Here is a 12,505-nt window from a genome sequence, read left to right on the forward strand (position 1 = left end):
TAATATCTTCTGCTTCTGTTAGGTCCATACCATTTCTGTCCTCTATCAAACTATTGTTGCATGAAATGTCCCCTTGGTATCTCAAATTTTCTTGATGAGATCTCTAGTCATTCCTATTCTGTTGTTTTCCTCTATTTCTTTGCATTGATCGTTGAGGAAGGCTTTCTTATCTCTCCTTGCTATTCTTTGGAACTCTGCATTCAAATGGGAATATCTTTCCTTTTCCCCTTTGCTTTTCACTTCTCTTCTTTTCACAGCTATTTGTAAGGCCTCCTCAGACAACCATTTTGCCTTTTTGCATTTCTTTTTCATGGGGATGGTCTTGATCCCTATCTCCTGTACAATGTCACGAACCTCCGTCCATAGTTCATCAGGCTCTGTGTCTATCAGATCTAGTCCCTTAAAACTATTTCTCACTTCCACTGTATAGTCATAAGGGATTTGATTTAGGTCATACCTGAATGGTCTAGTGGTTTTCCCTACTTTCTTCAATTTCAGTCTGAATTTGGCAATAAGGAGTTCATGTTCTGAGCCACAGTCAGCTCCTGGTCTTGTTTTTGCTGACTGTATAGAGCTTTTCCATCTTTGGCTGCAAATAATAGAATCAATCTTTCGGTGTTGACCATCTGGTGATGTCCATGTATAGAGTCTTCTCTTGCATTTTTGGAAGAAGGTGTTTTCTAGGACCAGTGCGTTCTCTTGACAAAACTCTATTAGCCTTTGCCCTGCTTCATTCTGTACTCCAAGATCAAATTTGCCTGTTACTCCAAGTGTTTCTTGACTTCCTACTTTTGCATTCCAGTCCCCTATAATGAAAAGGACATCTTTTTTGGGTGTTAGTTCTAAAAGGGCTTGCAGGTTTTCACAGAACTGTTCAACTTCAGTGTCTTCAGTGTTACTGGTTGGGGCATAGGCTTGGATTACTGTGATATTGAACGCTTTGCCTTGGAATTATATATAAATTTATATAATCATATATATTATATGTTTATATACAACTATATATGTATATATAATTTTATATAATTATATTATATTAGCAGAATGCATATGGTTTGAAAAGGCTGAAAATCAACTATAACGTCTTTAAACATGAAACACTGCAAATTCTCTAGCTCCTCTTGGGAATGTCACTCATGTGTTGGGATTTCTTTTCTATACTGAGGATATGGCAACACATTCCAAGAGGAATCTTGACACTATTCAATTCAGTTCATTCAGTTCTGTTGCTCAGTTGTGTCTGACTCTTTGAGACCCCATGGACTGCAGCACACCAGGCCTCCCTGTCCATCACCAACTCCTGGAGTTTATGCAAACTAATGGCCATTGAGTGATGCCATCCAACCATCTCATCCTCTGTCATCCCCTTCTCCTCCTGCCTTCAATTTTTCCCAGCATCAGGGTCTTTTCAAATGAATCAGTTCTTCACATCAGGTGGCCAAAGTATTGGAGTTTCAGCTTCAGCATCAGTCCTTACAATGAATATTCAGGACTGATTTCCTTTAGGATGGACTGGTTGGATCTCCTTGCAGTCCAAGGGACTCTCAAGAGTCTCCTCCAACACCACAGTTCAAAAGCATCAATTCTTCAGTGCTCAGCTTTCTTTATAGTCCAACTCTCATATCCATACATGACTACTGGAAAAAGCATAGCCTTGACTAGATGGACCTTTGTTGGCAAAATAATGTCTCTGGTTTTTAATATGCTGTCTAGGTTGGTCATAACTTTCCTGCCAAGGAGTGAGCATCTTTTAATTTCATGGCTGTGTTCACCATCTGCAGTGATTTTGGAGCCCCCCAAAATAAAGTCTGCACTGTTTCCCCATCTATTTGCCGTGAAGTGATGTGACCAGATGCCACAATGTTAGTTTTCTGAGTACTGAACATTAAGTCAACTTTTTTACTGTCTTTCACTTTCATCAAGAGGTTCTTTAGTTCTTCTTCACTTTCTGTCATAAGGGTGGTGTCATCTGTGTGTCTGAGGTTATTGATATTTCTCCTGGCAATCTTTATTCCAGCTTGTGCTTCATCTAGCCCAGCATTTCTCATGATGTACTCTGCAGATATGTTAAATAAGCAGGGTGACAATATACAGCCTTGACGAATTCCTTTTCCGATTTGGAACCAGTCTGTTGTTCCATGTCCAGTTCTAACTGTTGCTTCCTGACCTGCATACAGATTTCTCAAGAGGCAGGTCAGGTGGTCTAGTATTCCCACGTCTTTCAAAATTTTCCACAGTTTATTGTGCATGTGAAAAGAAAAAGAAAAATCAATTTTGAAACTAAAATAACATTTCAGAGTATAGTTATGCATTATGCATAGTGCTGCATTATGTAGTATGCATTATGCAGTATAGTGCTGCATTATGAAACAATTTCAAAATAGAAAACAATTTTATGATGAAAAGTGACCTCATGATAAAGTCAGTTTATTTCTTTTTATTACTAAAATAGTCCATTATATATATGTACCACAACTTCTTATCCATAAAAAGGAACACATTTGAGTCAGTTCTAGTGAAGAGGATGGAACTAGAGCCAGTTATCCAGAGGGAAGCGAAGCAGAGAAAGAAAACCAAATAGCGTATATTAATGCATTTTTTTTCATTTATTTTTATTAGTTGGAGGCTAATTACTTTACAACATTGTAGTGGTTTTTGTCATACATTGACATGAATCAGCCATGGATTTACATGTATTCCCCATCCTGATCCCCCCCTCCCACCTCCCTATCCACCTGATTCCTCTGGGTCTTCCCGGTGCACCAGGCCCGAGCACTTGTCTCATGCATCCAGCCTGGGCTGGTGATCTGTTTCACCATAGATAATATACATGTTTCGATGCTGTTCTCTCTAAACATCCCGCCCTCACCTTCTCCCACAGAGTCCAAAATTCTGTTCTGTATATCTGTGTCTCTTTTTCTGTTTTGCATATAGGGTTATCGTTACCATCTTTCTAAATTCCATATATATGTGTTAGTATACTGTATTGGTCTTTATCTTTCTGCCTTACTTCACTCTGTATAATGGGCTCCAGTTTCATCCATCTCATTAGAACTGATTCAAATGAATTCTTTTTAATGGCTGAGTAATATTCCATGGTGTATATGGACCACAGCTTCCTTATCCATTCGTCTGCTGATGGGCATCTAGGTTGCTTCCATGTCCTGGCTATTATAAACAGTGCTGCGATGAACACTGGGGTGCACATGTCTCTTTTAGATCTGGTTTCCTCGGTGTGTATGCCCAGAAGTGGGATTGCTGGGTCATATGGCAGTTCTATTTCCAGTTTTTTGAGAAATCTCCACACTGTTTTCCATAGCAGCTGTACTAGTTTGCATTCCCACCAACTATTAATGCATATTTATGGAATCTAGAAAAATGGTACTGAAGAACCTATCTGCCTGGCAGGAATAGAGCTACAGACAGAGAGAATGAACTTTGGTTACAGAGGGGGAAGAAGATGGGATGAATTGAGAGAGTAGCATTGAAAACATATACATTACCATATTTAAAATAGCATGCTAATGGGAAGTTGTTGTATTACACAGGGAGATCAACCCAGTGCTCTGTGACAACCTAGAGGGGTGGGATAGGGTGGCGGGTCAGGGGGATGTTCAAGAGGGACAGGATATATGTATACTTGTGGCTGATTCGCTTTTGTATGGCAGAAGCCAACACAATATTGTAAACCAATTACCTTCCAATTAAAAATAAATTGAAAAAATCAGTTTATTTCAATTTATTCCAAATGTTAAAACCACTTATAGTTTCCTTCCCAAGATATATACCCTGGCCCATTTCTCCTGTACTTAACACTGAAAATTAGTAACAGCATTCCTTTTGGGCTTATGTTTCTCAGAGATTTTCAGTATCTTTATTTTGTATTAGCAATTTATCTCTAGTACTTCTTAAGAATATTTATCATTATACTAAATATCAATTAATTAGATTATATATGTATTTCCAAATATATCTGAAATTTGAACCCTCTGAGTATTTAATACCAACATCTTTATGATTTTGCACAAATTTTATGTTTAATTACAAATATAAAGCTCTTCTGCTTCTAATACTCTTCTGGCAGCTAGCTGAGTATTTCACCTACTTGGAGTTTAATCTTCACTAAACATATTTTTTTAAAAAATCCCAAACAACATCACGGTAATCTGTTATATGCTTACTTAGCAATGCGTCTGAGAGGTAGGACCGACTTTCAACAGCTGCATCGAGAGAACAATGCATTAAATCAGGTCTCTCTCTTTCTGAGGATGGCAGTGAGAGCTCAGCTGGGGCCCCAGTCCTCAACCCAGCCCTCGGCAGAAGCAGTGAATTCAGCCATAACTACAGCAGAATCTGATCATTCTCCTGATGAAATTACACTGATCTAATTTGCACGCTGTGAAGACATTTGGCACTGGCTGGATCTGAGCCTTGACATCTTCATTGGAACTAAAAGTACACTAAGAACTGACATTACATTTCACATTCTCTACTGCCAGGTTGCGGCATTTCATCCTCTTTAAAGGCATTATTTCAAGAACATTTAATTTGGCTTTGATATGCCTGCCATTTTGCTGGGTGGCACATACCGCGCCAGAAAAGCTCAGCTGTAATAAAGTCTGGCACCAACAGCCCACCATATACCTGCACCATCCTGTGCAATTTAATTGGCATTCAGTGGGTTGATAAATGGATTGGCTTAATGAGACAATATACTTGACATATGCAGGACTCTCCTGAGGAATGGGATTCATTTTTTCACTTCACACATCAACATGTTACAGATACCAACACAGTCACCTCTAGCAGTTGTGCTGCAGCCAGAGGATGCCGTCCACTGGGCTGACCAGTAACGCTGTCCTCTTCCAGCCATCTCACTCCTTTCTCCCTGAGCACCAAGCAAAGTATGGCTTTTAAATTTTATTGCCTTTTGCATCTTCCCAGACACAAGAAGAAGAGGGCCCCCAAGCCTTATTTGCATAAATCTGTATTTTCCAGGAGATCAAAGAGCCTTGTGGTCTACACAGATTAGTTTCACCTGCTGTAAAACCATGGCAGTGTTATAAAACACAAGTAATCATGGATTCTAGGTATAACCACTGATGGAGTCAACCGCATACAGGAGAAAATGGGTACCATGCTGTCTTCAGAAATTTTGGTTTCAAGAATGAATTAATTACAACAACGAAGAGACACCATCTTTCACTACTCGGATTAGCAAAGATTAAAAAGAACCATAATGCTGAGTACTGGCAGAGGAACTAGGAAACAAGCGCATCATGTTCTGTTGGTGGGATTCTAAATTAATGCAACTTCTCTGGAAGGCAAATGACAATATGTATCAAAAACCTTAAAAATGGCTATGGCCTTTTGCTAAGCATTTCTGTTTCTGAAAATATATCCCAAGGAAATAAAGATAAACCTAAGACGAATAGTCAACAATGCTGCTGCTGCTGGCTAAGTCGCTTCAGTCGTGTCCAACTCTGTGTGACCCCATAGACGGCAGCCCACCAGGCTCCCCCATCCCTGGGATTCTCCAGGCAAGAGTACTGGAGTGGGTTGCCATTGCCTTCTCGAGTCAACAATATTATCACATTAATTATAATGAGAAAAAATTTAAAACAATCCAGATATATAAAGAAAACAAGATTGCCTAAATGAAATATAGAATGCCTATATGCTATAAAACTATAAAGCCATTAAAATGATGTAGTAGAAATATTTGTCCTGAAAAAATAATCCTGATGCCTTTTATGTCAGAAAAATATTATAAAATATTAGATTTGTTATTAGTCATCTTTTTACCTGATGGCTCAGCGGGTAAAGAACCTGCCTGTAATGCATGAAACAGAGGAGATTCCGGTTGGTCCCTGGCTCAGGAAGATCCGTTGGAGGAGGAAATGGCAACTGACTCCAGTATTTTACCTAGGAATTCTCCATGAACAGGGGAGCCTGGAAAGCTATAGTTCAAAGTGTCATGGCAAGTCAGACACGACTGAGCGCACACACACACACCAATAGTCTTACTCAAAAAAGTCAAAGGATAAATGTCAAAACAGTAATGATTGCAGAAAAAGTTTAAAAAAAAAAAAAACAGTAATGATGCTTGCCTTGTGAGGTAGGATCAATTAGAGTTTCTTTTTAATTTTTTCATGATGCTTATCCTTATTTTTAAGTAAGTGATTTATTTAAAGGATTTAATTAAGATGGCATTTTAAATTTCCCAAGAAATTGCTTTCTGACAACAATGTAGTTTTTGGAAATTCTTTTATTGTGTCATAAGTCAAACCATGCCCATGTAATTAATTTAGTTCTTCTTATGGTTTCAGGTCTTGTAAGAATTCAGTTGGATAGCTATCCAGAAAGATAATTCACCCCAGACAAATGAAGTTTCTTTCTACCTCCAGCTTCCTGGAATTTCTCAGTTCACTGGTAACAGCTCAGTAGTAGAAAACAGCAAATTTTTAGAACAAATTTGACATTCAAAAGAGTTCTGGAGTTTATATCTTCTAGTCATAGTCCTCATCAAATGAAAACTGCTTAGTTTATTCTGGTTCTGTATTTTTTTTTTAACAATGCTGAAGATCTCTAAAAAGATAGAAAATATAAGGATACAGAGATGAAAAGGTTATATGTTCAGATTTGCTAAAGACACATGGGAATCATATTGTACCTGGCAACAGGAAAGATAGGGTTTCTGCCTTCAAGTCTGCCCAGAAAAATAGAAAAGGAAAGATAATTCGGATGAGATGAAAGTGCTTTAAAAGGGAGATCAGCTTAGGGGAGCCAAAGTGCTCCATGAAGACCAATTGGAGGCTTGGTCAGCACTCGAATCAGGCAGGATGAGGCGCCATCTGAACGGCAGCCAGGGCAGCTGCACCGCTTGCCACTTAGCTGTCTTCTGCGCCTTGACACTACCTGCCTCTGGCTTCCTTCCTGCCTCCGAGGTGGGGAGGACGCCCACCAGCCACTGCTCCTCATTTCAACTGGGTGCCAGTTTGATGCTCTCCATTTTGCTCCAAAGGAAGTTCCAACATGCAAATAAGCCCAAGGAAATGAAAAAATGAAACGGTGTGTGACAGTTTCTAATTACTGCATAAAAACAACATATGGAAACTTCATTGTCCATTTCATCTCCCAACATGTACCGTCAAGTCAGACTTCCCTTACTTTATCACACCCTTGAGCATTTGGACCTGATTTACTTCAATAAAAAGATTAAAAAAAAATCACTTTCTAATGAGGTAATAGTATTTAAAAGATTTTTTTTAAAAAATACCTTTATCACTGAGAGGTTTTCATAACCTTGCTCTATTTTCCATTAGAGTTTTCTCATTGTATTCTAGTTAATTCTAGTCCTTAGGGTTGTTCAAAACCTGGATTGAAGTTGTCCATTCTTCAAAAGTTTAAATTAACTATCTCTAAGTACCTTTCATCAATGCTTGAATGGGTCCCTAATCACTTATTAGAGGAAACAACAAATTCAGCACTTATAGTCTACTTGAAATATTCTAAAGGCATTTGAACAAGAGGTCAAAAAAGAAACATCAAGCAATGCTTGATGAACTAAAAATAACAGTAAAGGCAAATAGAAAAGCAAAAATTAATAAAAGCAATGTGTTGAGGTAAAAAGATTGGATTTGAGGTCCAAGAGACCCTCTTTGCCACTGCTATACCTCTGTGATTCTGAGCAAATTCTTCACTTCCCCCATCCTCTGCTTTAAAATAGGATTTAAGCTATTTTCTAAGATTCCTTTCCACTTTGCTGCATTCCTGCATTCTCACAGTATACAGACCTAATTAAATACTATATATTTTCTGTATGGGACAAAATACTGTTCACCAAAGGTTGCTTGCATTTAAACGCTAACCTTAGGGTAAAGTTTAAAACTTGAGGCAAGTCCTGGGAAGCAAGGCATACATCAAATGCCCATTTGCTAAAAGCAAAATCATCCAGTTTCTCCTCTCATCCCTCCTGGCCACAGAAGCAGAGTCGGTTAATGAATCAGAAAAAAGCTGGTTACCAGATGTCCTGGCTTATTAACACACACATCGCATTCTGTAATGGCATTCATGGAGCAAGCTGTGTGGATCTGAGAGATGGCAAAGGAACAGGTCACCTCTCAGATGAGCTTCAAAATGTGGGTGTGCTTTGGTAAATTTTAGGAATGGTGGTGACACCAGTTCATTTAAGCCCTTATCAGGCGTTCTTTCAGGTGGAAACTTGCTGGATTACAAAGAACCCTTTCTCCAAGGTCACAGGGTATCAAGCCCCTCTCAGGGCCTTCCTCTTTTTGCTAATCTGCAGAATTGCCAACATGAACTCTTACATGCAGAAAGAAATACAACAATAATAAACTTAGCAGCAATGTAAAGGAAAAACCAATTCTGTTTGGTTTTCACCACAGCTAATTTTAAAGCCACCCATTGTTCAGCTCTGCAGTCTAATTTTATGTTAATATCCTGAAAGTTGTCAAATCTTGGCAAAACCTATGCATAAATTACACAGAAAGTAGCTCACAGGAGGGGGAAAAGTAATGACTGTCATGGTTAGCCAAACCCATTAATAGTCTGACAAGCAATAACCCAGGAGCTCTGGTCAACTGCTGCAGACATCTGTGAAACTTTTGCAATTAATATCATTTTTTACCTTATTTTTTTGTTGTTGGAAGAGGTATCAGCTGCAAAATAGCATGCAACTGACTGATCATTATCAGCTCTGCTGGTAAAGATTGGGTTTATCATCTCTCTTGGTTGACCACTGCTCTGCTTTTGAAAAAAAGCTACTTTTTTTTTTTTTAAAGTAATGACATGTTTCTCAGCACTGAGATTGATAGTATTTAGAAGATGGATATCAGTGGTGTGTGGCTACTCAAAAATTAAAGAAATAATTTGCTTTGTGACAACTTAGAAGGGTGAGATGGGGAGAGGGGTGGGAGGGAGTTTCAAGAAGGAGGGGAAATACGAATACTTGATTCATGTCGATATATGGCAGAAACCATCACAATATTGTAATTAAAAAAATTCTTTTAACAGGAAAAATTAAAGAAATAAGATGCTTCAATATCTAATTCACTACTGACTTTTCTCCCAGTGAGACTGGGAAGAAATACAGATGGAAAGACAAAATCTCTCTTCAAACCTGCACCTTCAGTCCTGGCTTGTTGGCAGATCATTTTACTGTGTTTCCTCCTACCTTTCTCCAGGCCATTCCTGCACCTTTTTTTTTTGTGGGTAAGGGCTTCAAGTGGAAAATAAATATATCACCTGCTTGGTTAGTGTCTGTGCCCTGCTGGTGGTAAAAAAATTTTGAATATCACTTCATATCTATATCTCTCTATATATATGTATATATATAGAGAGAGATGTATATGTGTATTATACAGGCAGGCTACCCTGGTGGCTCAGAGATAAAGAATTTACCTGCCATGCAGGAGACATGAGTTTGATCCCTGGGTCAGGCCTGGAGAAGGAAATGGCAACCCACTCCAATATTCTTGCTTGAAAAATCCTATTGACAGAGGAGGCTGGTGGGTTACAGTCCACAGGGTTGCAAAAAGAGCCGGACACAACTTAGTGACTAAAAAAACAAACACAGAAATATACAGACACACATCATTTGTTGCTCATTTTCTAAGGAATAGTGCTGGGAGAATTATTAATAGCTGAGTTTCCAGGTATGCCCATAAAGGCTACCCAATCTCTCCCCACAGCTGCTTAGCTGATGATCTAGAGTCGTACCTGGCACAGAGTGGATTCTCAAACATGTTTGTTGAGTGGATAGATGGATGAATGTTAGCAGGGTATGATCCCATTTAAGACCTTGCTGTGGGACAGAGGAGCATAGTGGGCCACAGTCCATGATGTCACAAAGAGTTGGGCATGACTTGGTGACTAAACAATTGTAGCTTCATTTGTCGATTTCATGCAGAACTTCCTTGCTGCTAAAATTCATTGCCCATGTATAAGGGTTTTCTCAGAGAACGCTGACAGACAACTTACTCTTCTTAAAGCTTACAGCAGTCTGAAATGCCTGCCTTACGGAATCATTTGGTAAACAAACTTTCCAAGCTCCTGCTTTGCACCAGGTCTTATGCTTGGAAATAGGAATCAGAAGATGAGTAAAACTCAGTTTTTGCAGTCACAAAGCTCTCAGAATATCTATAGGCGGCCATGCAGAAAGGTGATTCCAACAAAATGTGGCACAAACTATAACACAGGTTTCAACAGACTTCAAGAAGGAGCACACTCTACCTGATGTTGCGGAGAAAGGTGCCATGGTAAAGAGACACTTGGGCTGAATTGTAGTGAAAACTGGCCTGGCAGAGAGCATGAGGAAGGGCTTTCAAGGCGCAAGGAATGCATGTGTGAAGACGCAGAATAGTTGAAGGCATAGAATTTTAGAGAACAGTGGGATGGTCCAGTACCTAGAAGTCCAGGGCACGGGACAATGCTGCAGGAAATGAGCCTGAAAAGAGAACAGAGGTAGGACAAGAAGTAGCCTTGGTGCCTTCCGAGGGATTGTGGAGGTCACCCGGCATGCAACTGGGATAAGTGGAAGCTTTCACCAGAGAAACAACTCCGTAGGCATTGCCTATGAGGGCTAATAGGAAAGGGAGAGGGGTGGGGAGAAGAAAGCGGCTGCTGGGTCATGGTAGAAAGTCATTTCAGGATATACTCCAGACATATGCCCAGGAGTGGGATTGCTGAATCATGCATAATTCAAGAGGACACATGCACTCCGGAGTTCACTGCAGCACTATTTACCATAACCAGGACGTGGAAGCAGCCCTAACGTCTATCAACGGAGTGCATAAAGAAGATTTGGTGCACATATACAGTAGAATAGTACTCCACTATAAAACAGAATGAAATAATGCCATTTGCAGAGATATGGATGGACATGGACACTGTTACACTGAGGGAAGTCAGACAGAGAATGACAAATATCATATGGTATCACTTATACATGGGGTCTAAAGAAATGGTATAAATGAACCTATTTACAAAATAGAAGCTGAGTCACAGACATAGAAAACAAATATGGAAAGGGTGGGGGAGGAATAAGTTGGAAAATTGGGATTGACATATACACGCTTCTATAAATAGAATAGATCACTAACAAGAACCTACTGAATAGCTCAGGGAACTCTATTCAGTATCTTATAATGGCCTATATGGGAGCAGAAGCTAGAAATGAGTAGATGTATGTACAACTGACTCACTTTGCTATAGAGGAGACACAACAGTGTAAATCAACTCTACTTCGATAAAAAAAATTAAAGTCATTTCAGGAGCTTTATGGAGACAATCCAAAAGGAGAAGAAGCAAGAGATTTTAAGACATCTCTGCAGCAGAACTGTCAAGGCTGGGTGGTTGATTGCAGGTGGGAATAAAATAGCTATGATAGAGGACGACTCCTAGCTTTGCATAAATGATAAAGACTTTAATTAAGACAGGGACACGGGGACACAGAAAACAGCTGGATGGGGTAGGTGTAGGAATGAAGGGATTGCAAGGGGAAAACAACACATAATTTTTAGAGACCAGTCTTTAGGAAATAATGAGTAGCTCCACAACAAACCATTTCCAGCTACCACTGATAAAGTCAATGAATCAAAAAAGAACACATCTAAATCTTTGACGCTTATCAAAGGCAAACACAACTGAAAAAGACTTTCATTTTAAGGAATAATCAGGATGAAAAAGAACTAAAACACACAAATAATAAATTAGTCCTTTGAACTTAAAGAAAAGGAGCTCATTAACAGGAAGTTATTTATAGGTTATGAGGTCTGAGGTTTCTGAACTGATGATTGGACAGGATGCTCAATGTGACCTATTTCTTCCTTTCCTAAATATTATAGTAACATTTACAAAATGAAAATGATAATCATAAAATACAAACCCCCCCCAAAGAGTTACAGTCTTCAGTTTGGCAACACATGCAGATTTCTCTCCAGCCTTGTCAGAACAGAACATATTCTGGACGAATCAAGAAAGAAGGAAGTCTTGGAGCAATCACAGAAATGAATGCCAATTGTCTGAAAAACAAGTTTGCTGTCATCTTGGGACACATCATTTTTAGAAACAATGACCCATTTGGCAGCTTCACACATGTTCCCATCTCTGAAAGCTTTCCAACATTCCAGGTCCTCCTTTATTTAGGTTTGGGAATTTCTTCAGTATAAATCTTTGGTGAAGCAAGTGCAGAATCTTAATTCCATTTAGTATTACTCATTCCATTCACACCTTTTTTCCCCCTCATTGTGTTACTGATCCTTGTTTCACTGTTTCAGAGGCCTTGTCCGGACACCTGATATCAAATGACAGGACGTGGAATGTCTCATGATGTCGCTGCTGAACTTGTGAAGCTGTCCTAGACTGCCTGTTCACAGCGCCGCTCCTCTGACTTCTGAACACAGCCTTTGTTACAGGAAGGGTTTGGCTTTGCTCATTAGAAAAAGTTTCAATTTGGGCCAGTCAAAATCTGAAAGGCCCTTAG

The 12,505-nt window shown here is 39.3% G+C and overlaps 1 long non-coding RNA gene across 1 annotated transcript; it reads right to left on the reverse strand.

Moving 5' to 3' along the window:
- Window positions 1-6,250: 6,250 nt before the first annotated feature.
- Window positions 6,251-10,924, reverse strand: LOC139038025 (uncharacterized). The gene is made up of 2 exons (XR_011490923.1): window positions 9,742-10,924; window positions 6,251-9,580 (listed from the first exon to the last, which is right to left on the reverse strand). It is a non-coding gene; the product is annotated as an uncharacterized lncRNA (long non-coding RNA).
- Between the last annotated feature and the right edge of the window lie 1,581 nt (window positions 10,925-12,505).

This window comes from Odocoileus virginianus, chromosome 13 (genome assembly GCF_023699985.2).
Source record: "Odocoileus virginianus isolate 20LAN1187 ecotype Illinois chromosome 13, Ovbor_1.2, whole genome shotgun sequence".
Classification (NCBI taxonomy): domain Eukaryota; kingdom Metazoa; phylum Chordata; class Mammalia; order Artiodactyla; family Cervidae; genus Odocoileus; species Odocoileus virginianus.